The 25,872-nt window shown below is 42.7% G+C and overlaps 1 protein-coding gene across 2 annotated transcripts in view; it reads left to right on the forward strand.

Moving 5' to 3' along the window:
- The window catches only part of CNPY1 (canopy FGF signaling regulator 1), a 248,517-nt gene that overhangs the window by 36,311 nt on the left and 186,334 nt on the right, over positions 1 to 25,872 (forward strand). Inside the window, exon 2 of one of the 2 annotated variants that reach the window (XM_073629956.1) lies at positions 4,529 to 4,658. The exons of the other annotated variant lie outside the window; for it this stretch is intronic. The gene's annotated coding sequence lies outside the window, so the exon portion shown is untranslated. The remainder of the gene's footprint in view (positions 1 to 4,528; positions 4,659 to 25,872) is intronic. 2 annotated transcript variants of the gene reach the window in all.

Below are 25,872 nucleotides of genomic sequence, written 5' to 3' on the forward strand. Positions count from 1 at the left end.
TACATAAGTAAAAAACAAAAAATTAAAGAATTAGGATAAACTCCAAGTTCATAAGTTATATAAACAGCTGGACTGTCCTATTAAGAACCAATCTTGATGGTAAATACGGGCCGTGAATATGAAAATCAATGAGTCCTTCACCACACCAATGTGATAGTAAAAATTGTGCGCTTACCAAATGGCAAGCTTAGAAGAGCTTGCGACCTTAACCCGGTCGGGGCCTTTCAAGGTGGAACCATCAAGGAGAGACCACCTTGAAAGGCCCCGACCGGGTTAAGGTCGCAAGCTCTTCTAAGCTTGCCATTTGGTAAGCGCACAATTTTTACTATCACATTGGTGTGGTGAAGGACTCATTGATTTTCATATTCACGGCCCGTATTTACCATCAAGATTGGTTCTTAATAGGACAGTCCAGCTGTTTATATAACTTATGAACTTGGAGTTTATCCTAATTCTTTAATTTTTTGTTTTTTACTTATGTAATAGTTCATCACATGGAATATTTCTCACAGCGCTGCTCCTCTTCTATCTAATTTTGTTATGTGTGTATCTCATATTTTAGCAGCTGCTTTATATATTTGATCAATTATTTGTTACATTAGATTGGGTTTATTTCACAATTTATTTATTTTGTCAATAGGTGGTTTTGCATTTAATATAGCGCGGTGATTTACTCTGTTTTTTCTAGATTTAAGCTTTGTCGTAGTCTTTTGACTAAAATGTCATTTTAGTTTTAGTCATATTTTAGTCATCTGAATTGTTTTAGTTTTACTTGTATTTTAGCCGTCTGAATTATTTTAGTTTTTAGTCGTATTTTAGTCAATTAAAATAGTGTTAATTTAGTTTATTATGAGAGAGAAGAGCGTTTTAAATCAAAGAGATAAGTTACCAAGTAAAAGTACCATCATCCCAAATGTCTAGTACAAAAGCAGGGAGGATGAGGTAAAGAGCGGTCGCAGTTAGCTGCCTCTGTCGGCCAGTATCTCAATACCCCATGCGAGGGAGTAACAACCCCTAAAGAGGGGGGGAGGGGGGACTATTGCGGTACTAGGTGTAATCAAAAGTACAATGAAAAGGGATAGAGAAAAAAAGCAATGATATAATATAAAAATTCCATTTTAATAGAAAACATAGTTAAAAGATTGTAACAGTGTCACATACAGTTGTAATTTAAAAACGGAAGCAGTCAATACAACCAATTGGATTACAACCCATAGTGATAGTAGACACAAATAGAGCTTGAATTCTCGACCGGTTTCGCGGTTTTACCGCTTCCTCAGGAGAGCAATATCTGTGGTGCAACATACAATAATTATAGTGAGTACAACACACAAAGGTTACATAGTAACATTATCAATGCAGCAAACATTTAAACAAAGCATTACACAATTATATACAATTTGGGTAGGAGAAGGATGAGCTCACCCGTTCTATAGTTCCCTGTGGGTGTACACGGCCCCAAGCGATTCCCCCTGTGGCGAACACAGGGGATAACTAAACAGCCTCTGAATAAATAAATTTAAGATGATAAAGTAATTTAGTTTATGAAAATATTTTCCTCAATGAAATTAACACTGCCGTTGACCTCCAATCAAACAGTAAATAACCAAGTGCTGAAGGGGAATCTATATATTACAGATGTACAGCATTCTAATGTAGTATATTAATTAATTATATGGGTGATGCTTCCTTCTTTTTTAGTGACTACACTCGGCAGGCTATGAATTTTTAGCAGTGTTAGGTTTCATAATGAAAATTGAATTTATTGTGGCTATTGAAACCATTTATCACTATAAATTTACAAAATAAGTTACAATGAATGAATAGAAAATATAAACAAAAAAGACCCAGGGTGCAGAACAAAAGACTTTTATGCATAGTGTTTAAAGCTTGGTACAAATATCTTAACCCTGCAAAATTCCAAAGCCTTTCCTCAATGCCTTTTATGTTTTTCAAAAGATAAATGTGTTAAGTTCTAACCAGAAAGAGAAACTTAAAATTATCGGGCACATATGTGGCCTTTATGTGGTGCCAAGTACATCCTTCTGACAGTCCTCTCTGTCAGCAAGTTTGTTTGCCAAGCGCAGCTCCTGTGCAGACAGAAAATGAACTGTGGCTATGATCACCGCATGTGATCTGACTTTTCAAGTTCTCTGTTCATTGCCTGGAAGGAGCCTGCGTGAAAGCTGGAAGAATAAAGGTGATTGGACGTCATGTAGAGAATGCATTAGTGTTCAGTGGAGTTTAAAAACAATGTTACATTAAGTTTTATTTCAGGCAGAAGTACATATATAGAACTTTTCTGTTTTTAAAGTACAAGCAGAAAGAAAAAGCACATTTTAGGAGATTACAGTAACTACTGCATTACCTGTATTTGTTTTATCCATGTCCTCAGCACTCTAAAGGACCTTACATATGAATGTATTAGTGCTTTCTCCACCACAACCAATCAGATCCAATCTTTAATCCGTAGCTGTAGGGAAGTGTCAGTTCTTAGAACTGACCATTTGATATATCAAGCCTATCATATCAGTACCCTGAAGCATATAAGGCCCTTTTCTGAAGCTGCATGTATTTATCTGTGAAGTTTCAACCCTCTCTGCTAAAATTGGTGACTACTTCTTCATTTGCTGCCAGTGCACGTTACATAAGACACTCAAAGCTACAGGTGTTAGAGAATGTAATGCATGTAGTTATTTAATTCTCCTTCCACCATTTCTCAATTCAGCCACCATTGAAAATATCCCTATTGTGATCTAGATATTACTTACTGGTGTTTAGGAGTTGAGGAGAATATAATACAAATATAGGTAACTAAATTGATGTGGCTGGAGTCAAAGCTGCTTTGTTCACCCCTCAGCAAATGGAACAACCTAGGTTCTTTCGGCTTGTGAATGAAGCCATGTACAGGTCTGAAATAAGGTTGCCAATAATCCAAGTTACCTGGAGACAGTCCATGTTTTGAGGGGTATGTCCCTAGGAAATGAGTGTTCCCAACATGTTCCCATTACAATGTGCAGGTGCCTCAGCCACTCCAAACTGGCACTGCTGAACTCTGTAGCCAGTTGCACATGTGCTGTAATGGGTCAGTTTTCCTTTTCTGGTTTTTGTCCAAAGAGTCCATCGTTTTGTGTGGCCAAGGCTCCCAGTGTTACATTGGGTGGCCAAGGCTCCTAAGGCTGGCCATACATTACACAATTTCTTTAGATTTGCCAAAACCATATAATATAATGAGGTCAAACGTAAACTCTTTCAATTTGTATGCAATCAGGCACGCCCTTGCACTACATAGTTGAAGGTAAATCTAAAAGAAAATTGAATAAGAAAATTGTATAATGTATGGCTACACTGCCTTGTGGCCAGGGACATGCCTTAGGCTCTGCTTATCAGTAAGGATCTTCCCTCCCCACACAGTCCCTTTTCTGTAAAGGTCTACATAGGCAGTGCAGTTTAGGAGTGATTTTGGAATTATAAGCTTAATTTAACCACTTGTCTACAGGGCACTTTCACTCCCTTCCTGCCCAGGCCAATTTTCAGCTTTCAGCACTATCACACTTTGAATGACTATTGCGCGGTCACTGTACCCAACGGAATTTTTTATCATTTTTTTTTTAAACCGAGCTTTCTTTTGAGGGTATTAAATCACCACTGGGTTATTTTTTGCTAAACAAAGGAAAAAAGTCTGAACATTTTGGCTTTCAGTGTGAGGAGTGGACTGCCGATAACCAGCAAATCCTATTTACACTGTAATCAGCTGTGATTGAACACAGCTGGTCATATAGTAAAGAGCTTTATGATTGGCTCTTTACAGCAATCTGTGATCAGCACCAATGCGTGCCGCAGGGGGTGCGCAGGAAATGCAATCACAGGAAGACGTCCATAGACGCCCTCCTGGCAATGTGAGCCTGCGCTGTAGCCATGGTGGTTAAAGACTAAGTTCACATTTTTTTCCCCCAAAATTCCAGCTTCCCTATGTGCCAGTATACCATTAATGTACTGTACCTCTGTTTCAGAAAAAGCCTTCTCTATACTCTAGGGCAGGCTTTACCTCAGCCTCCAGTGTATTTGATAGAAAACTCCTCCATTACTTTCAGCTATTCGTTCTGGTCCAGGAGATTGCTCCAACTCACTTCTGTAGTTACATGAGACATTGTTAAGAAGCACCATTCTCATTAAATACATAGCCAGTATCTTCCTCTGCTGATCGATTGTTTTGTACCTTATCTTCTTCTTGCTCACACTATGCAATTTGATTGTACAATATCTTTACAATTTCCTTTAGCTTTACCAAAGCTATGGAATTGGAGTACCCACCTAAACAATCCATTCAATTTGCATCAAATCAGACAGGCCTATGCACAACATAGCTGATGGTAGATCTAAAGGAGGTTGTACAATCAGACTGTACAGTGTATGACAACCTAAAGGAAGAAGTGGGAAAGTGGGTGGAAACAACAAAAAAGGGGTGTTATAATAATGAGGGATGTATTGTTCAAGGCGGTAAAATATGCCCCTTTCTGTGATGCAGTAAGGCAGTGCATGATGGGATATGAAGTTTCCTGGATGGTCATATGATGCTACAGGAAGTGATGGGCTCAGAATGCATTTTTTGAAAAGTTTGAACAGAGAGGTGAAAATTCAAAGCTGCCATGGACTAGGTAAGTGAGAGATAAGCACTTTGGGATGGCTTTGGCAGAAAAGACATTAGAAAAGGCTTCTATTTATTATAAAAAATTGAATTCTGTATTACCGGAAGCCCTGAAGGGCAAGATGTAATTGTTTGTTTTTCAATGTTGCTTACTAGTAACGTCTGCTCTGTGTGTTGCTTACTCCTGATCCCTGCGTTCTGTGTGTTACTTACTGTTAATTGCTGCACTCTGTATGTTACTGAGTCTTGACCTCTGCCCTCTGTGTGATACTTACTCCTGACCTCTGTGTCAGAAACCATGAACCAGACCGAGACTGAAGTACAGTAAAAACACATTTGTTTGTTAATAAAAATAAAAAGGTAAATAGAGTAAGCATAGTTAAAGCATAGCCAGAGTCCAGTAACCGGATCGGGTAGACAGCCAAGCCAGAGTTCAGTAACCAGATCGGGTAATCAGCCAAGCCAGAGTTCAGTAACCAGATTGGTTAATCAGCCAGGCCAGAAGTCAGGGATCCAAGTAGAGGAACAGCAAGCAGGATAAGGAGCCAGAAGGGATGTCAGCAAAGCCAATTTTTAAACAGGAATGACGAGCAGATCCACAACAGCTGGTCAACTGTGAAGAGAGCTGAGAGCTGGCAGTTAGCCAACAGCTGAGTAGCCAGCTCAGAGAAGAAAGGGCTGAGCCAGCCCTGACACTCTGCTCTCCATGTATAACACACTCCCGACCTTTGCTCTCTGTGCGTTTATTCCTGACCCCTACAAGATAAAATAAAAATCTGTGCTAATGGTTAAAAGAGGCAGCTAGCTAAAGGATCAGTACATAAAGTCCTAATAATAATATTAAATAGCAACAACTATAAATTTCCAATAAAGTGCAAAGTACTAACTGTGCAATAAATTTCAAACATATAAGTGCAAAAAGTACAACCAGTAATGATATTGATAGATACAAAGTGCTCAATCTGTGAAAGTTCAGTATATTTAAACAATAAATAATCTTTGCATATCAGTTCCCAGTGAAGTACTCTTCACAGCAATGTTTCACCACAGTATTCTAGGCTGAATCACAAGCCAAATCTTCTGGTGTATTTCCCAACCCCACCAAATGAATACAATGTAAACTCACCAGACTGCTAACCTTACAGCACAGAAAAAGCAACAGGTGTATCTCCTAGTTCGCCTCCATTGTGAATAGAAGCCGCACCAGACTGGTCTTTTCCCTTTTGGCTGCCAAGAAGATATTTCCACACCTAGGAATGTTTCACCATCTCTGTCATAGACAAAGGAAATGAAATGAGATTATTGTGTAGTATATTTATTTGAAACCAAACCATCATCTCATGAAAAGAAAAACAATAAGGACAGTACATAAAACTCACATGCAGAGTGGCTGCCTGGATCCTAGGAAAGCAGCATAACAGTGCATAGGCTCCGCCCAACCAGCTTCATCCCAAAAGATTCTGTGCGTTACTTACTCCTGGCCCCTGCATTCTGTACGTTACTTACCCCTGGCCCCTGCATTCTGTACGTTACTTACCAATGGCCCCTGCATTCTGTACGTTACTTACCAATGGCCCCTGCATTCTGTACGTTACTTATTCCTGGCCCCTGCATTCTGTACGTTACTTACCCCTGGGCCCTGTATTCTGTACGTTACTTACCCCTGGCCCCTGCATTCTGTACTTTACTTACCCCTGGCCCCTGCATTCTGTACGTTACTTACCCCTGGCCCCTGCATTCTGTATGTTACTTACCCCTGGCCCCTGCTTTCTGTATGTTACTTACTCCTGGCCCCTGCATTCTGTACGTTACTTATTCCTGGTCCCTGCATTCTGTACGTTGCTTACTCCTGGCCCCTGCATTCTGTACGTTGCTTACTCCTGGCCCCTGCATTCTGTACGTTGCTTACTCCTGGCCCCTGCATTCTGTACGTTACTTATTTCTGGCACCTGCATTCTGTACGTTACATATTCCTGGCCCCTGAATTCTATACAATACTTATTCTTGGTCCCTGCATTCTGTAGGTTACTTACTCCTGGCCCCCTGCAATCTGTAAGCTACTTACTTTTGGCCTCTGCATTCTGTACGTTACTTACTCCTGGCCCCTGCAGTCGGTACGTTACCTACTCCTGACCCCTGCACTTCATATGTTACTTATTCCTGACCCCTGAACTCCATACGTTTTGCACTCCTGTCCTCTGCACTATGTGTTACTTGTTATCAAGTGGCTTAACAGTAAGAGGAGAGCCAGGAGATGAGCAGCACACCTGAATTAACAAGCGGTTTAGTTTACATTTATACATGAGAGCTGCTGCTCTCCCCACCACATTCTCTGCCCTATCAGTTCACTCCTATCCCAGATTTCAGCACCCACTTTCCCAATAACTCTCAATGACTCAGTCACCAGAGGGCTTTTTTGGCGTCCCACAATTGTCCAGCTCTACGCTGACAGTGGTTTCACTCCTCAGGAAGTAAAGGAAAGTATGCAGCTGAAATAAAACACTGATAAGGGTTCTAGCCTTTCCCTAGTCTTACAAAGATAAACCTGTTTTTTGCATATTTCTGTCTGTGTTTCTGTTGGAAATGTACCTGAACAAATGACGCATAATTGACATGGTGTATTCATTCTCATCAGCTATATTGACAAAAAGCAGATTTGTCACATAAAAAGTAAGCACACTCCTGCATTTACCACCACCTCAAATCCATGAAATTAAAATTGACCTAGGTGGATGGGCTCAGTCTGTCCTATGCAAACCACAAGTATCTAGGATCTGGTGTTCTATTGGCTATTGATATGCGTGATATCATTATGCCAGGAGCAAAGGAGCTATACAACACTCCCCAAAAAGAAGGTTGTGGATGCCTTTAAATCTGGCAAGGAACCTAAAAATAAAATAGGAAGTGTCAATGAAGTACAAGAAAGTTCATCAGTGCCCTCACAGTTCATTGAGAACTACTAGCCATCTGCCATTGCGGAAAACAGGACTTGTAGTTTGTAGTTTCTTAAATTACAGATTCCCATGAATGAATGATGCGGCAGTGCTGGCAGAGCCCCACGGGGGGGCTGGAGCATATTACATGTCGCCCCCTAAATATGGGTATAATGTATCACATGCTCCAAAAGGTGAACTTCTCCTTTTTAACCTGCATGGGAGGTCTGCCAGATAAAAGCCTTTTCTGTTCTGGTAAAAACTGTCTTAAGAGGGGATGTCTCTTCAATTTGGAGAGATCTCCACTTGCTTTCTATTGTGTAGCCAGGAAAGGTGGGGAAGGGAAATAGCAAAAAAAAAATTAAATAAATAAAAACTCACATGGGGTTTTAACAATTCCCTATATAAAAATAAAGACAAGTTTGGCTTTATACTTACCACAAAATCCCCTGCCTTATGATAATTTAACTTCTAATTCTCAGGATTTCCAATGCCTTAGTCTAGGTCAGAGTAATGATCTACTCTCTCTACTTTCCTTTTTTTCCACTTCCAGTGCAACCATAGATCTCAGCTTACCGTGATAGGAAGCAGTTGCAGTATATGGACATGCACTTGGGTGAGATTCTTTAATTGACATGAAGGCCTCCTCACCCACCCACTTCCCTTTGATCTACTGCCACCGGTGACTCAAATATTCAAAGCCCATGCTTGTGTAATGCAGAAGAAATACCCCAGCAGTGTAAGGAGGATGGGAAGCTTTCTGTACAATCAAAATACCACATTCCCCCCCACTTTCAAATAGGGACTTTAAGCCAAGGTCCTTGAGCGTCAGAAACTGCTGTTGTAGTCTTCCACAGCAATCCCCCTTCCTCAGCAGCGATTTATCAGTCTCTGTACAGGAAAAGATGCTACAAAACCTCTGTTTTAAGCACAGTTTTCCTAGCTGTTTGCTAAATGTTTTTTTTTTTTTTTTTAAACTGCTATGGTTAGGTTTCAATGAGTTGTTTTATGTTCAGCAGTGCCTTTGGACTGTGCTTTAGAATCTACTTTAAAGTGAGTCTGTGTATTGCCCATGTATGGAAAAATAACAGGTTCACTTTAATGCAGATCTCTCCAGTGGCATATGCTTACTTGTCTCTCCCTCACCTGACTCTGTTCAGCCACTGGTAATGAAAGCAAAGCCCTATGTAAGCTATGAGTTGCTGGAGTCATAGTTTACACAAAGCTATGGACTCCCAGTTTGAGAGAGAGAGAGATAATTGGCCTGGCACTGTCACATGGTGAGTTGTGTGCTCCTCCATACTTAGAAATACTAGGTATTTACTTTGCCTACCAGTTGATAGGGAAATTGCATGTTACATATTTCCTTATTATTTGTTGTCTAGTTGCCTCACAAATATCTAATAAAGCCCCTAATATCCAGTTATTCTGGTTACTTTTAGCTGACTCATGTGATTGTAAATTGACTATATGGACAAGCCAGCGTATTAATCTCCTTTCAGGAATGTGCTATTTTCCTTAGAAGGTCACATTGTTGCATGCAAAGGGAATTGATTTTGGGGTTGTCCATTCCTTACACACAAGTCTATATACTACAGTTATCACTTGGAACATTCAGTCTCATCTCCAGAGTGGCATCATGCAAGCGTCTAGTCTGATTATCTTGCCACGCCTTTATGGGGATACTCCGTGGTGAAACAGCATCTTTAGTTAAGCATTCTTGTTATATTTTCTAATATTATTTGTATCTGTATCTGTCATTACTTTTAATAAATGGTATACTAAACTTAAAGTGGATGTAAACCTCATTTTTTTTTTTAATGAAGACTTCTACCTGGTACAGTAGAAGATGTCAAGTCATCTGTGCCCAGTCTGGCCACTAAGAGTTAATCCAGAGCTGAGTAATTCTCTTGTCTTTTTTTAGTAAGATAAAAAAACAACACTGATAATTGTGTCCCCACATCCCCCACTGCTGTGACTGACATCTGATTTCTTTATCTCATGAACAAGCAGAGGGCAGAGTGTGTGTTACAATTCCAGCATCACATCCCCCCTCCTTTCTTCTGCATGTATATATACATTAATACTGTGCCATTAGTTTATACTGGGTGAGTGGTGGGTTTACATCCACTTTAATATAAGCATTTGTGTGACCTCCCTTTTCAAATAAAACCCCAAAAACGTAAACTGTCACGTGACCGTGATACAAGACAAGTGCTGAACAGAAAGACGGGAGAGCAAAGTAAAGATGAGTATGCACCTGGGGATAGGGGCTTTAAATGTAATGTTAGCGGTTTTGTACATAGCTTTCTTTTTTCATTTATTTTGCTCAGGACTAAAAAAACAAAAATTAATCAAAAAGTCTTTTTGCTTTTAATTTTTTTTATTTTGGCCAGCTCCCCAGAAGGCTACATCTGGGGTTTCAGGCAAAGTAATAAACAAAAAAACAAGCAAAAGGGAGCTACAACTGTACTACGTTTTTAGCTAACTCATAGTGCTCTTTGAATCCTTTTTCACTTATCGAATATTTATTTGTTGTATACATATGCATTGTAAATAAAATACAGGAAACATTAAGTTATAAACGTAAAAATAAAATGAAATCCATTATAGTGTTTTTTTAAAGAATTACAAACAACCAAGTTCTTCCAGCTCTGTCAGTCATGTTATTTTCAACTGTTTTTGAAAACGTACTATCTGTTCAGTATAATCCTGCTTGGAAGGAAAATTGTACAAATACGGGTCTGAACTTTGGTCTCTGGTGATCATAAAAAGATTGTGTAGTTCCCTGAATTTTAAGTACATTTCTCAGAAAAGTTTCTGCTTATAGTTCACCTTAAATCTGCTGTGAATCTTGAGAGGTTTTAAGCAGGAGGATGGATACTGCCACTGCAGGCAACTTGCCACCTCTCGCTTACAGAAAGTCTCTTGTGCAAAATTCCAGTACTATGAAGTTTTTCCCAGCTACTAAGTGATTAGTGATAGAAAAGTAGAGAGAAATTGAAAATCAATCAGCACATGCTTCTGGAAGTATACTCCCAGAGACACAGTGAGGTGCCCTCTGGAATGTGGTCACTGCAAACAAAAGAGAACTCACACTAAAGCATATCTAATGTATAAAAAGTTGTTCTAGCTAACAAGTCCTTGTATGTGGTAGCTGCATGTTTCCTTTTTAGTTTTTTATTTTATTTTCACCTTGTGATCGTCCTAGTAACACATTTCCTGTTCTATGGTGGCACTGTTCATTATCTGTGCTGTATCTGTGAAGGTGCAGTGTTGTCACCCCAGGCTGTTCTCCTGATTTGTTCTACAAACACCTATCCCTTTCCTTGTGTAAATTACATAGGGACAAGGGGTTGTGTACTTCACAGAATATAGCTAGGAAAACTGATAACATTGAGATTTCAGTTCACTACTGAACTGAGGAAGTTTCAAGGATAGTGATTTTTGTTGGGATGAACAGATATTTGTATGTACTTGTAAAAAATTTACTTGGCCTAGAAAAAAGAAACTGAGCTTGTTTGGTGATGAGTTACTGAGTTGGAGTCAGTAAAAAAGATCGGGATAATTTATACTATTTTTATACTTTTAATACTGAGGAAAAATGTAAATATCCTGTGATATTTTATATTGGAGGTATAACAATAGTATAGATCAGCATTTTTCAACCAGGGTACCTTCAGGTTTCTTCAAGGATGCCTTGGCAAAATGCCTAAAAATTGCCCAAAAATTGTATACAAGCCAGCGGGTGGATCAAGCCCTCCTTTTAGTTACAGAGTCACTGGTTTTCATTGTGCACCATTACAACCTTCTAGCTGCTGACATTCTAACAACCGGTGAAGTCATTGGTTCATAAAGAGGATGTCAGGCACCTTGTTTGCCCCTACCCTGCCCCCTCCATCAGCACTACAGTCATATTACCTAGAAACATTGGCATACTAGTCCGTACCAGTGTGCAAAGGTATGCTTGCTAAGGAAGAATAAATCATCTCCAATGCTGGTTGTCCTATGTTGGTGAATGTTGCTGCATTATGTAAAACAATTAGTTTAGTTTTGTACATTTTAGAATGGGGTGCCTCAAAATTGTGCATAATTTTAAAGGGTGCCTTGACTGAAAAAAAGTTGAAAAACACTGGTATAGATACTGGACTTTTTTTTTTTTTTTTTTAATGTGTAATATATTTGTGTATGTAAAGAACTTTTATGAGAAATAAAATGTTTTGAAAAAAAAAAAAAGAAACCTAATTAAAGAAGTTGTAAAGGTAGAAGGTTTTTTTCTCTTAATGCATTCTATGCATTAAAGGGTTTGTTAACCCATTTAACACAAAGAATGCCAGCCCCTCTATTAGAGCCTGGCATAGCACACTGTACCTGTCTTGTAGAAAAACGAGTGTTCTAAATACTGATTTAGAGCTGTCTTAAGGCTGGTCACATGACTCACAGCCGCTGTACAGCTCCGATGGATGGATACTGCAGGAGTCTCCGTGATCTCCCTCTGATATCAGCCGGGGAAATCACGGCCCCTCCTGCAGTATCCATTCTCCTTATGACGTCACCACCCGGGGCATGATGGGACTATGACGTCACAAGGGGGGTGTGGCCTCCAGATGGCGTCAACAGGTGGCCCCACCCCATGCCAATATAAGTCATTACACACGGAGGACCCAGCATTACACCGGGAGATCGCGTTGAGTCAACATTGGAAGAAGAACAGAGGGAGAAGACACTGGAGAAGACCCGGCAAAAGAGCGAGAAGACATTGGATAGAGAAGACCCGGCAGAAGTGGGAGAAGAGAGGGGAGAAGGACCGGAGGAGGGATAAGAGCCAGGAGAAATCGGAAGAGACACCGGAGCTGCCTTAATAAAATACTTTAAAAAACCTGTGTACTGTGTTTATTTTTGACACTTTTTAGGTAAGTGGGTAGGGGTACAATGTACCCCATACTCATTCACATAGGGTGGGGGGCCAGGAGCTGGAAGAGGCCCTTGTCCTCATCAATATGGGGACAAGGTGCTTTGGGGTGGGGGCACAGGGCCCCCCTGCCCCCAAGCACCCACCCCTCCATGTTAAGGGAATGTGGCCTGGTATGGTACGGGGGGGCGCTCACTCGTGTTTGGGTAAGGGTTTGGTATGGATTTGGGGGGACCCCACGCCATTTTTTCCCCTTAAAATCCATACCAGATTGAAGGGTCTGGTATCGTCCGAGGGGGGAACCCCACGCCAACTTTTTTTTTTCTGGTGTGCCTTCTATTCAAAACAATGGGCTCCCATAGGGAACCATTGATTTTTGAATAAAGGCAGAGAAACGCCTGATGAGGCTTAACGCTCTGTTTACAGCGTTAACCTGCGTTTTAACAGCTTTTACCGGCGTCTGCCGTTTTCAGGATTGCTCTTGAATTTTAGGAGGTTCAGACTAGAGCCCATAAATGCCCCTGCTGATAAACCTCCAAAAACATCCATGTGTGCATGGATACATAGGCCTGCGTTTTAACAGCTTTTACCGGCGTCTGCCGTTTTCAGGATTGCTCTTGAATTTTAGGGGGTTCAGACTAGAGCCCATAAATGCCCCTGCTGATAAACCTCCAAAAACATCCATGTGTGCATGGATACATAGGATAACATAGAGGGGAGTTTATGGGCTGTTAAAAAAAAAAAAAAAACGCCCAAAAACAGCCGTTTATGAGCTTCTGTGTGCATGAACTTAAAGGAGTTGTAAAGGCAGAAGGTTTTCTATGCAATAAGATAAAAAACCTGTGTGTAGCAGCCTCCCCAGCACCTCGCCAATAATGTCCACGAGTGTCTTAGCTGTCCGGGACTCTCCTCCTGATTGGCTGAGACACAGCAACGACGCCATTGGCTCCCGGGGCTAGCAATCAAAGTCAGTGAGCCAATCAGGGGAGAGAGGAGGCTGGGCTGGGGCTCCATGTCTGAATGGACACATGCAGCTGTGACTCAGCTCGAATGCCCCCATAGCAAGCTCCTTGCTGTGAGGGCACACGACCAGAAGAGGAGGATCCGGGCTGCCCTGTACAAAACCAACTGCAACAGAGCAGGTAAGTATAACATGTTAGTTATTTAAAAAAAAAGAGAGTCTTTTACAACCACTTTAAGCTATTACATCTAAGGACTGGTAAGTTGCAATATACAAATTTTTGTTTATCGTACATCACGGGACACAGAGCCATAGTAGTTACTATGTGGGTTATAGGCCACCTTCAGGTGATGGACACTGGCACACCTTAAGACAAGAAGTCCACTCCCTATATTACCCCTCCCACTACTGGGAGTACCTCAGTTTTTTCGCCAGTGTCTTAGGTGTTGGTCATGAGTAAAGATATGCTGTGCTGAGCTCCACTGGAATATTATTTGCTGGGGCAGGCTATGCAACCGGATCCATTCAAAGTGTCTTTTCAGGCCGAATTGAATGGTACCTGGGCCTCGTGGTGAAAGAAACAAGGTTTAGCCCGTAACGCTTCTCTTTTAGAGAACTGGACCCCAGGATCCAGTGTTTTGGTTTTTTCAGCCATAAAGTTTTCCTGGCGGGGTGCTTTATGGGTCCAGGAGTGTGGATCCCCTGATAAAAAGGGGCCCCGGTTTCTGAAGGTTTTTAACAGAGCCCACTGTGAGGGGTGAAGATTGGGTCTGTTGGTTTTACCACAGAATCCCTGCGGTGGGAAAGGTAAGAGGAGATTTCTAAGGAATTTTAAATTCTCTTATGAATTGTCTCCTTTAAAAAAGTAAATGTTGTCATTCCTAAAAGTCACCACCGGGAGGTGTATAGATTACCTGGAATCAGCAGTTCCCTCGGCGGATGCCGTTCCATTTTCTACCACCTGCACGACGGTTTGTCACAGCCTCCTTGCCGCCCACACACACACACTCGCCGATCCCGTCGTATCGGAGGCCCGCGCTTGCACGGGAAACGTTTTTCTTTTTAAAAAAGAGGAGGGAAGTGCGGTGGGAATACAGAGGGGGCGTGGCTTAGCGTGGCGTTGACGTGCGGCAACGTTCAGGGTGGGAGAACATTTAAAAAGCTACAGAGCAAAAAGGGGGCATGTAAGTGGCATTCCCTTGGCACATTCACTAAAGCACCTGGCTGAGCACTAATAGCAGCGGCAGTTGCTGGACTATTTGCTCAAGCAGTGGGTGTGATTTCTTCTGGTAGTACCTCTGCATTTGTGCATCGGGCTATGGACAGAAGGGGAGGTAGAAACACCCCAAAAAGGGCTCAAGAGGGACTCCTTCAAGCTCTAAAAAGCCTAAACTCATCTCTACAATGGCATCCTCCCCTGAGAGATCTGAGGTGGCTGGTCAGAGTGAGCCACCAGGGCTGGCAAATGTTGCAACTGTTTCCAACACTGCAGCCCCTGTCTATATTACTGAAGAGGTTTTTTTCTGCAGCCGTGATAGGTTTGGATAATAGGTTAGCGGCTTTAATCACATCCCAGTGTGAGACAAAACGCAACAGGTCCCCTTCCATTACCCAGGACCCTCAAACTGAGGATCTTGGGGTGGGGGAAGATGTATTTCTCTCCGTGAAGAACTGATGACTCGTCTTCTGAGGTGTCAAATGTGGAAGGATCAGCTTCACAATCTGATAGATTGTTGGTGCAATCTCTTACTGAGATGGTCCGTTCCACATTTTTGCTATTCTTAACTGAGTCGGTTGATAAGCCCACTTTCTTGTTTGGGTTCGCTAAAGCCTCCTCAAGCTGTGCATGTCTTTCCTGTCCATTCATTGCTGGAAAAGCTTATGTATTCTGAGTGGGATCACCCAGATAAGCATTTTTTTTCCTCCTAAAAAGTTTTTAACACTTTATCCTATGGAGGAGAAATTCACTAAAAAGTGGGAGATACCAGCAATTGACGCTGCTATATCCCCTGTGAATAAAAGTTTGACTTGTCCGGTAGACAATGCTCAAATGCTTAGGGATCCAACGGACAAAAAGTTGGCATTCCTATTAAAAAACACTTTTTCTCTGGCAGGTTCAGTGACTCAGCCTGCGCTGGCAGCAATTGGTGTATGTCAATCCTTGAGAGAACAGTTTAAACAGGTGCTCAAGGTTATTCCTGATCAGCGGGCCCAGGATTTAGCTGAACTACCAGCAGCGTTATGTTTTGCAATAGACGCTATTCTTCAGGCCTCGCGCCTTACACTTGGGCTGGTGCATATGCGTAGAATCTTATGGTTGAAAAATTGGTCAGCCGAGGCGCCATGCAAAAAGCTCCTGCCTAGTTTTCCTTTTCACTGTGAATGGCTGTTTGGGGATGATTTGGATAAATACATCCAGAGAATTTCTGGTGGAAAAAGTACTGTTTTGCCAGTTAGGAAGAGGAGTAAACATGTTTCATTTAAATGAGCTCCTTCTCCAGTGCCCAGTGCATCAGCCTTCAGGCAGCCATGACTTCCTCCGCTGGGGGAGAAAACCTACAAAACAAAATTCTAAAGCCTGCTTATAAAGGGGCACTGCCGCTCGCTCGAGTAGGGGGAAGACTTCTGCAGTTCTCAAGGGTCTGCTAGGAAGAGTGTCGAGACAAATGAGTGACTTCTTCAATAACTCTAGGGTACAAGCTAGAGTTCCGAGAGTCCCCGTCTCCTCGTTTTCTCAGATCAAATGTTCCCAAGGATCCAGAGAAAAAGAAGTCTCTCTTTCAAGCATTGGACCGTCTTTTGTCTCAAAAAGTGATTTTGGTGGTCCCCATGCAAAACCTTTTCACTGTGCCAAAACCAAATGGAGATGTCAGACCCATTCTGGATCTCAAAGATCTAAACCGGTTCCTGAATATCCGCTCTTTCCGCATGGAGTCAATCCGATCAGTAGTCTCCATCCTACAAGGAGGAGAACTTCTGGCGTCAATCGACATCAAGGATGCATACCTCCATGTGCCGATTTTTCCCGCTCACCAGAAATATCTACACTTTGAGGTAGAAAATCTTCATTTTCAGTTTGTAGCTCTGCCTTTCCGTCTAGCTACTACACCTCGGGTTTTTACAAAGGTCCTGGTCCCTCCTCTAGCCAGATTAAGGGCCCAAGGTATAACGATTATAGCGTACCTAGACAATCTACTCTTGATAGACCAGTCCGTAGCCCGCTTAGACCAAAGTATGATCACCACAGTCAACTACCTGGAATACCTAGGTTGGATTCTCAACCTAGAGAAATCCTCCTTAAAACCATCAAGGAGATTAGAATTACTTGGGTCTGATTATAGCTACAGCCCAGAAAAGGGTATTCTTGCCCCAGGCAAAAATCAGTGCCATAAAGGAACTGATTCAGATGGTCAAAGCAAAGAAGAATCCTTCCATCCTACCTTACAAACGCTAAATTTAACGGTTTGGCTATTGAGACCTACATTCTGAAGAAGCGTGAGCTATCAGGTTCTGTGGTATCTGCCTTGATTAATGCAAGGAAATCGGCCTCCAGAATCATATATTATAGAGTCTGGAAGGCATTTGTCTCCTGGTGTGAATCCAGGGGTTGGCACCCCAGGAAGTATGTCATAGGAAGAATCCTTGACTTTCTGCAGATAGGGTTAGAGATGCAGCTGGCCTTGAGTACTATCAAAGGCCAGGTCTCGGCCTTATTGGTATTGTTTTTTTCTTTGGTTCGTGGTTTTATTCAGGGGGTAACACGGCTTAATGCTCCAGTCAGGTCACCCCTGAACCCTTGGGACTTAAATTTAATTCTGTTGGCATTGCAAAATCAGCCTTTTGAGCCGATACGGCATATTCCCTTGGTCCTTTTGACAAGGAAACTAATTTTTCTGGTAGCCATTTCTTCTGCAAGAAGGGTATCAGAGTTGGCTGCTATTTCTTGTAAAGAGCCATATTTAATTATTCACAAGGATAAGGTAGTATTGCATCCTCATCCTAATTTTCTACCGAAGGTAGTGTCAGGTTTTCACTTAAACCAGGATATTATTCTGCCTTCATTTTTTACAGAATCCTGTTCTACGGAAGAGAAATCACTACATTCTCTGCTCAGATTCATAAAGTGACAGTGTGGCGCTGCTAAGGAAAATAAGGTGTAACCTAAATATGGTAAACTAGAAACAAATATAATGTGCCAAAGTACTAAAACCAAACAAAAATAAAAAAGACTGAGTGCAACACGGTAGGTGTGTGTAACTTAAAGTCCACAGGGATGTGAAGTAATGCGTTCTTCCCGTAGGGATGTCTCAGTTACATGAGAGTATTAAAATGCTTGTCTGTAGTCATTTTCAGTGACACTTCAGAGGTAAATAAATACTCTTACCAGCTGTGGTGGACCCTATATGTCATACGACAAAGGGGTCAAAGAGGCTTGAGATCCTGTGGAGTATGGATCAGATGCTGCTCAGGTACTGGACGTAGGAGGATGGGGCGGGTTCGACACGGTGTCCCCAGCTCTCGGTCCATGGATTCAACAGGTACTCTGCAACCAAGTGATCGTCTCCCAGAATACTCCCACATAGGCTCCAAAGGACAACCATGTAAAAAAGGGGGAAGGAGGACTCCAATAGTGCAGGTCAAACCAGATGGGTAGTAACACGTGACCCTACGATATAATATGGTGACTGCTCAGATTCGAAAAACGGATGTTTAGTTTGTGTTGCCTGAAGGTCCTAAAAGAGGACAGGCAGCATCAAAATCTACTATTTCTAAGCTGATTTGGCAACTAATTGTTCAAGCTTATGGTTTGAAGAGGAAGATTCCACCCGTTCAAATCAAAGCGCACTCCACTAGGGCTGTTAGTGCTTTGTGGGCAGTGCATCACCAAGCCTCCATTGCTCAAATCTGCAAAGCCGCAACTTGGTCTTCAATCCATACATTTACCAGATTCTATCAGGTGGATGTAAAAAGGCGTGAGGATATTGCCTTTGGGCGTCGTGTACTTCAGGCACCAGTATAAGTCCTCTAGCCCTCTAGTCTCATGGTGCCCTACTTTTGATGTCTCCCTCCGCTTAGTTGGCATTGCTCTGGGACATCCCACATAGTAACTACTATGGCTCTATGTCCCGTGATGTACGATAAAGAAAATAGGATTTTTATAACAGCTTACCTGTAAAATACTTTTCTTGGAGTACATCACGGGGCACAGAGGTCCCCCCCCCCCCCCCCTTCTAATACACGTATATTGCTTTGCTACAAAAACTGAGGTACTCCCAGTAGTGGAAGGGGTTATATAGGGAGTAGACTTCTTGACTTGTGCCAGTGTCCATCACCTGAAGGTGGCCTATAACCCACATAGTAACTACTATGGCTCTGTGTCCCATGATGTACTCCAAGAAAAGGATTTTACAGGTAAGCTGTTATAAAAATCCTATTTTCTTTATCGTACATCACGGGACATAGAGCCATAGTAGTTACTATGTGGGATGTCCCAGAGCAATGCCAACTAAGCGGAGGGAGACAACAAAAGTAGGGCACCATGAGACTAGAGGACTTATACTGGTGCCTGAAGTAAATCCTATTTTTTTATTTTAGATACGCTTTAAACTTTTCACTGCTACCGACATGTAAACAGACTCACAGCCAAGAGTTTGCTTACACTTTCACGCTGCACTGTCAGCTTTCTGACCCCACACACACACACACACCATTTGTGTTTAATTAGCTTCATAAAGGTGCAGAGGGGACATTTGTCGTTTAAAAACTCATCACTTGCACTATGTTATCACACAGGGGTTTATCAGCCCTATTGTGATGGCAAAAAAGAAACTTCAGTTAAAAAAAAAAGTCAGCAGCTTTAAATACTGTAGCTGCTGACTTTTCATAAAAAGGCCATTACCAGCCAAGGAATCTAGCACAGTCTTCACCTGGGCAGTACTGCAATACTTTGTCAGTACCCCTGAAAAGACCGGTTCACTGGTCTTTTGGTCCCCAGCACGGCCGCGTTGATTGTGGGAAACCAGCTGTGGCTTCACAGCCGACTCCCTACTGCACATGCACGAGCTGCGCTGTGGTCTATGAATGGTCCTGTGATGAGTCCCAGGAGGTTGAGGGCAGTGGGGGACAGGAGGCCAAACTTACTTGCCGAGTACCAGCTCCCAGGAAAAAAAAACATCTAATACACGCAGAGGAAGAGGGAAGGAAGACAGTGGAACTTCCTGTAGTAAGTGAAGTTTGGTAAAACAGAAGCGTAGGCGTAGTGTGACTGATATCCAGTCTCTTGCTGCAATCCCAGGCATAGTGCTGTTTCTCCTCAGACAGTCAGGGTTCCCCAATCTAAGGATTTGGGGGCAGTGTCATCCAAGGTGCCACATTCTTCTTTTATCCAAGCAAAGAAGTCTTCTCCTATCCAAATGTGTTCTCTGAGAAGGGAGATGACAATATTTTTCAAAAAGTACACTAAAAAAGGGACCATAGCCCCTTGGTTTCCTCTTAACCTAGACTCTGCTGTGCCTAAGGGTGATCAAGGAGATCAGCATGGCCTAATGCCCTTCCTGTTCATGTCTCAAGCAAGATATATGTTTTTTGTTGTGCATTTCATAAACGCGTGCAAAATTGCATGGTTTAGTGAATATTCACAAAACCACTGTAGATTGCTGATTGATTTACTAATGTACACACAATAACCTGTGCGAAGTTTCACCTCAATTATCTTGTCTAGCATTTCTCAACCTTTTTTCCATCACATTACCTTATAAAAGTAGGCAAAATCTTCAGGCACCCCTGTCTAAAAAACCTACCGTATTTGCCAGCATATAAGATGACTGTCGTATAAGATGACCCCCCTAATTTTCCAGTTTATTTACAGTTTTTGCCTATACTTACCGTATAAGATGACCCCCCCTTCCGAGACTTCATAATTCCTTCTTGCTGGAGCCATACCGCGGTGAGCCAATCACAGCGAGCGATGTATTCTATTAATGAATACAAAGCCTGGTCGGATTGGCAGAGGTTGTAACATCATCAGCCTCTCTGACTCTCTCAAAGCCCATCCGGATTTGCAGAGGTTGTTACTCCAATCCAAGCAGGCTCTGTATACAATAGTAATAAACTTACCAATAATAACAGTCTTCCATTCAGGTATTGCTGGCTGTTGCTGTCCCAGGCAGAGTGCATTTGTTATCACTCCGCCTGTGACAGGAGCCGGCGCTATACAAGAAGCATCGGCTTATGCGGCTCTGCTCCGCAGCCGCTTGCTCCCTCTACAGCCAGATTCACAACTGATGCTCTGGGACTGCAACCTGCGATCTGGGCTTGCCAACCAGCCATCCTAGAGCAGGAGGTCACGGGCCACATCAGAGGGCTCCGTGGGCCACTGGTTGGGCACCCCTGCCTTACAGCTTCAGCAGCATTGCAGAGGGCAGCAAGTGGAGCTCATCTGGACAGAAGCGTAATTCCATCCTCTCCTTAATGCTGGGGCTTGCCCTGCGTGCTGCCTGCCCTGGATGCATTGTCATGGTGGGGGCAGGCAGGACCAGCCCTAGAGCATCATTGGTTGTGGTGCTGGCGACTGGCCCATCCGTACCATTTCAATGCATGGCACTGATGCAGGTAAAACTGCCGCCCGGGTTTGTGGCACCCCAACTGAGAAACTCTGAATACAAAAAGAAAATTCCTGTTTATTTATTTAAAGTGCCATATGACTGGATAATTGAAGTGAATATTCATACAATGTTACGTGAACATTGTCAAATCTTTTAGTAAATCAGCCTCAGTATCTTCAGTAAGCTGCTGCTCCTTCCCTATCCAATCAGTGTTGACCACACTGATATTGCTTGGCTATAGCAGAATAAAATTAAAGGTGTATGTACACCCAAAACTTTTTCTTTTGGATAAAGTAGGGAAGGGTTAGCACTCTAGGTATAGCTCCTAGTGTATTTGTAATTATCACCCCTTTTTTGTGGTTAAACCTTACTATCTTTTTGCACTGAGATAATAATAGTCTTGTAGCATTCACTCTTACTCATTAGTTTCTAATGCTTGACAAGATAGTGGATGTTCTGTTAGGAGAAGAGTCAGGTGATATACCTTTTGTTGGCTGCTCAGACAATATAAAGGCGACATCCGATATTAAATATGTATCTCACCTTTATTATTGTGGTAATTGTTCCTTCATTATGACATGATTAAAATAAATGATTATCTATGCCATACAATTAGTTATTTTAAATTGTACCTGAACTTGTTTGTAAATGTAATTGTTTTTTTCTATGTATAAGCCTGCTGTTGGGAGATTCTAAAGAGGGTGAGGGGCTCTTTTTGGAGATAAAAATGTTGGGTCCGTTTTTGGAAACAATGTCAAAATTTCAATAAAAAGTATTTGATTAAAAAAAAAAAAAAAAAAAGGAAATTAGGAAAGGCTTAAAATCCCAGCAAGGTTATTTATTTTGGTGTCTGTGTGTCAGAAACCATGAAATCAAGACTGAGACAGAAGTACAGTTAAATCACACTTGTTTAATAATAAAAGTAAAAAGAACAAACGTAGTCAAAACATAGCCAAAGTTAAGTAACCGGAACGGATAGTCAGCCAAGCAGAAGTCAGGGATCAAAGTAGTGGAACAGCAAGCAGGATCTGGAGCCAGAAGGGATGTCAGCAAAGCCAGTCTTTAAACAGGAGCGCAGGAGATAGTGTCTTGTGATGTGACCAAGGCGAAGGCAGAGCTCCTCTGGACTGGACAGCTTAAGTAGGCAGGACTGACGAGCAGGATCATCCACAGCCGGGTAACTGTGGAGAGAGATGGGAGCTGGCAATTAGCCGACAGCTGAGCGCCCAGCTCAGAGAAGGAAGGGCTGAGCCCAGCCCTGACAGTACCCCCTCCTCAATGACCCTCCCCCCTCGGAGGACCACCAGGCTTGAGGGGAAAACGTCTATGGAAATCATGGAGGAGGACAGGGGCATGTACGTCCGAGGATGAGACCCAAGAGCGTTCCTCTGGACCATACCCTTTCCAATGCACCAGGTACTATATGCGCCCACGGAACCGACTGGAGTCAACAATGGACTGTACTTCATACTCCTCAGGGTTCTCAACCTGTACAGAGTGAGGACGTGGCACCGAGGTGGTAAAGCAGTTGCAGACCAAAGGTTTTAATAAGGAGACATGAAATACGCATATTAGAAGGAAAGGCCCAATAAACCGAGGTGCGCACTTCAGTGAGGGAACACGAAGTCGGAGGTTGCGAGATGACAGCCAGACCCTGTCCCCAACCTGGTAGGAAGGCACAGGCAGGCGTCTGCAGTCAGCATGGAGTCTGTACCTATTATTAGCATGACGTAAAGCCTCCTGGACTTGTGCCCAAGTGGAACGAAGACCACGGAGATGCTCCTCTAATGCAGGAATACTCTGCGGAACAAAGTCAGGCAACATGGAAGGTTGGAAACCATAATTCACCATAAACAGGGACAATCGGGAAGCAGAATTCAAGGCACTGTTGTGAGCAAACTCTGCCCACGGTAATAGGTCTGACCAGTTGTTATGATGGTCAGAAATATAGCAACATAGGAATTGCTCCAAGGACTTATTGTCTCGTTTTGCAGCCCCATTAGACTGCGGGTAAAACTCAGAGGAGAAAGCAAGCTAAATTCCCAACTGTGCACAAAAGTCTCGCCAGGACTGGGACACAAACTGACTACCCCTGTCCGAGACAATAACCTTGGGTAGCCCATGTAGGCGAAAGATCTCCCGAGCAAAAATGGAAGCCAGTTCCTTAGAAGTGGGCAACAATGACACATCTTTGAGAACCGGTCAACCACCATAAGGATAACAGTGTTGCCTTGGGAGTTGGGTAACTCCACAATGAAACCATAGACAGGTGGGTCCAAGGCCTCTCTCCATTGGGTATGGGTTGTAGAAGGCCCACTGGAAGGTGTTGTGGAGTCTTACTCTGAGCACACACGGAACAGGCAGCTACACAGGCAGCTACATCAGCACGTAGACTAGGCCACCAGAATTGTTGGGAAATGGCCCAAACGAGTTGATTCTTCCCAGGGTGGCCAGCTGCCTTGGGAGAATGGTAACTCTGAAGCACGGTTGTACGGAGACTCTCTGGGACAAAGCAGCGGTCACAAGGTTTCTCAGGAGGAGCATGGACCTGAGCAGCAAGAGTTTTGGCACCCAAAGGAGAAATGAGACTGGTGTAAACCGTAGCCAGAATACGATCAGGAGGAATCACAGGTACCGGAACCGACTCCAACTTGGAGGTGGAGGAAAATTGTCGTGACAAGGCGTCAGCTCTTACATTCTTAGTACCGGGTAAGAATGAGACAATGTAATTGAAACTTGACAAGAAAAGAGCCCATCGCGCCCTTCTGGGAGAGAGGCGTTTAGCCTCAGACAAGAATGTGAGATTCTTATGGTCAGTAAGAATGAGAACTGGCACAGTGGTACCTTCGAATAGATGTCTCCATTCTTTCAGGGCTAAAATGATCGCCAACAACTCTCTGTCACCAATCTCGTAATTGCACTCCGCAGGTGATAATTTCTTGGAAAAGTAGCCACAAGGATGCATAGCACTCTCGGAGGTAGGACGTTGAGACAGAAGAGCACCAACACCAGTCTCAGAAGCATCAACCGCAAGGATAAAAGGTAACATAGGATCAGGATGTGCCAACACAGGAGCAGAAACAAAGGCAGCCTTGAGACTCTCAAAAGCCTTAATGGACTCCGGAGACCAACTCTGTGGGTTACTGTCCTTTCTGGTCATATCAGTCAGGGGCTTGACCAGAGACAAGACGTTACGAATAAACTTCCGATAATTGTGCTACCTGCTGGTGGTAGACTGAAGAGGAGCCCACCCCTTCTTAAAGGTACAAGAGCACACCAAACACCCAGCAGGTAGCACAATGGCTGCAAAGGTGCTGGTGTGTTGCTGGACTGACGAGCAGGATCATCAACAGCTGGGTAACTGTGGAGAGAGATGGGAGCTGGCAATTAGCCTACAGCTGAGCGACCAGCTCAGAGAAGGAAGGGCTGAGCCCAGCCCTGACACTGTGTATCATTGAGGAGTTTTCCCTTCACTCCCTGTCACAGAGATGCAACAGAAAATTTGGGGCAAATTTCCCAAAATTAACGGAATTTCCCTCTAAGACATTTGTCTGCAAAACAGATGTCCCCATTGGAAGGTTACATAGTAAGGTTGAATAAAGACACCAGTCCATCCAGTTCAACCTGAGTGAGTACACCCTCACATCAGTCCCTACCCTTAAGGAGCCCACAATCCAAGGTCCCCAACTCACATTCATATACTAGCACCAATTGCCAATGCTTGGCAGGTGCCGACTAAAAAATATTTCTAGGTATAAACCTTTTTTTATTTTAGTTTTGGTAGAGTGGGGAAGGGTTAGACCCTCTGTCAAGATTTTATTGCTGTGTCTGTTCTCATTGGCAAACATTTACCCTCTGTATTTGTACCAGTGTTCATTTTGACATCAAATTTTGATTTAGTTTTAGTCACAGTCTTTTATTTATTATTATTATTTATTTCAGGTACTTATATAGCACCGTCAATTTACGCAGCGCTTTACATATACATTGTACATTCACATCAGTACCTACCCTCAAGGAGCTTACAATCTAAGGTCCCTAACTCACATTCATACATACTAGGGACAATTTAGACAGGATACAATTAACCTACCAGCATGTCTTTGGAGTGTGGGAGGAAACCGGAGAACCCGGAGGAAACCCACACAGGCACAGGGAGAACATGCAAACTCCAGGCAGGTAGTGTCGTGGTTGGGATTCGAACCAGCGACCCTTTTTACTGCTAGGTGAGAGTACTACCCACTACACCACTGTGCCGCCCTTACCTCTTCTTCTGGGAGGAATGCTAAATTTTGGATTTTCCTTCGCTGATCACCAGTACAAATCCATGTTAATTACGTCAACAAAAATATTTTCTTCAGCTTCGTGTTTTCAGTGAGGAAAACTAAATAAAAATAAAATGATAGTTAAATCAATTGACTATGACAAAAAATCTTATTCTTTCCTCAAAGCTTTACCTGTCTGTTAAAGCCCCAGTCCCCTGACTATTGACAAGCTGTATTGGCTGAAAGACACAGGCTCCCATCAAACCTTTCCCTTTCCTATGCAGTTCCACACATTACACTCATTCACACTATCTCTTTGGCGCCTTCTGCTGGCCTTTTCTAAATCAGCAACTTAATTCCATCCCCAGCCTATAATAATAGCACATTAAAGTTTAACCACTTCAGCTCTGGAAGATTTATCCCCCTTCATGACCAATAAAATTGATGTCCTTTTTTTTCCCACAAATAGAGCTTTCTTTTGGTGGTATTTGATTACCTCTGCGGTTTTTATTTTTTGCGCTATAAACAAGAAAAGACCGACAATTTTGA

This window comes from Aquarana catesbeiana, linkage group LG05, assembly GCF_042186555.1.
Source record: "Aquarana catesbeiana isolate 2022-GZ linkage group LG05, ASM4218655v1, whole genome shotgun sequence".
NCBI lineage: Eukaryota > Metazoa > Chordata > Amphibia > Anura > Ranidae > Aquarana > Aquarana catesbeiana.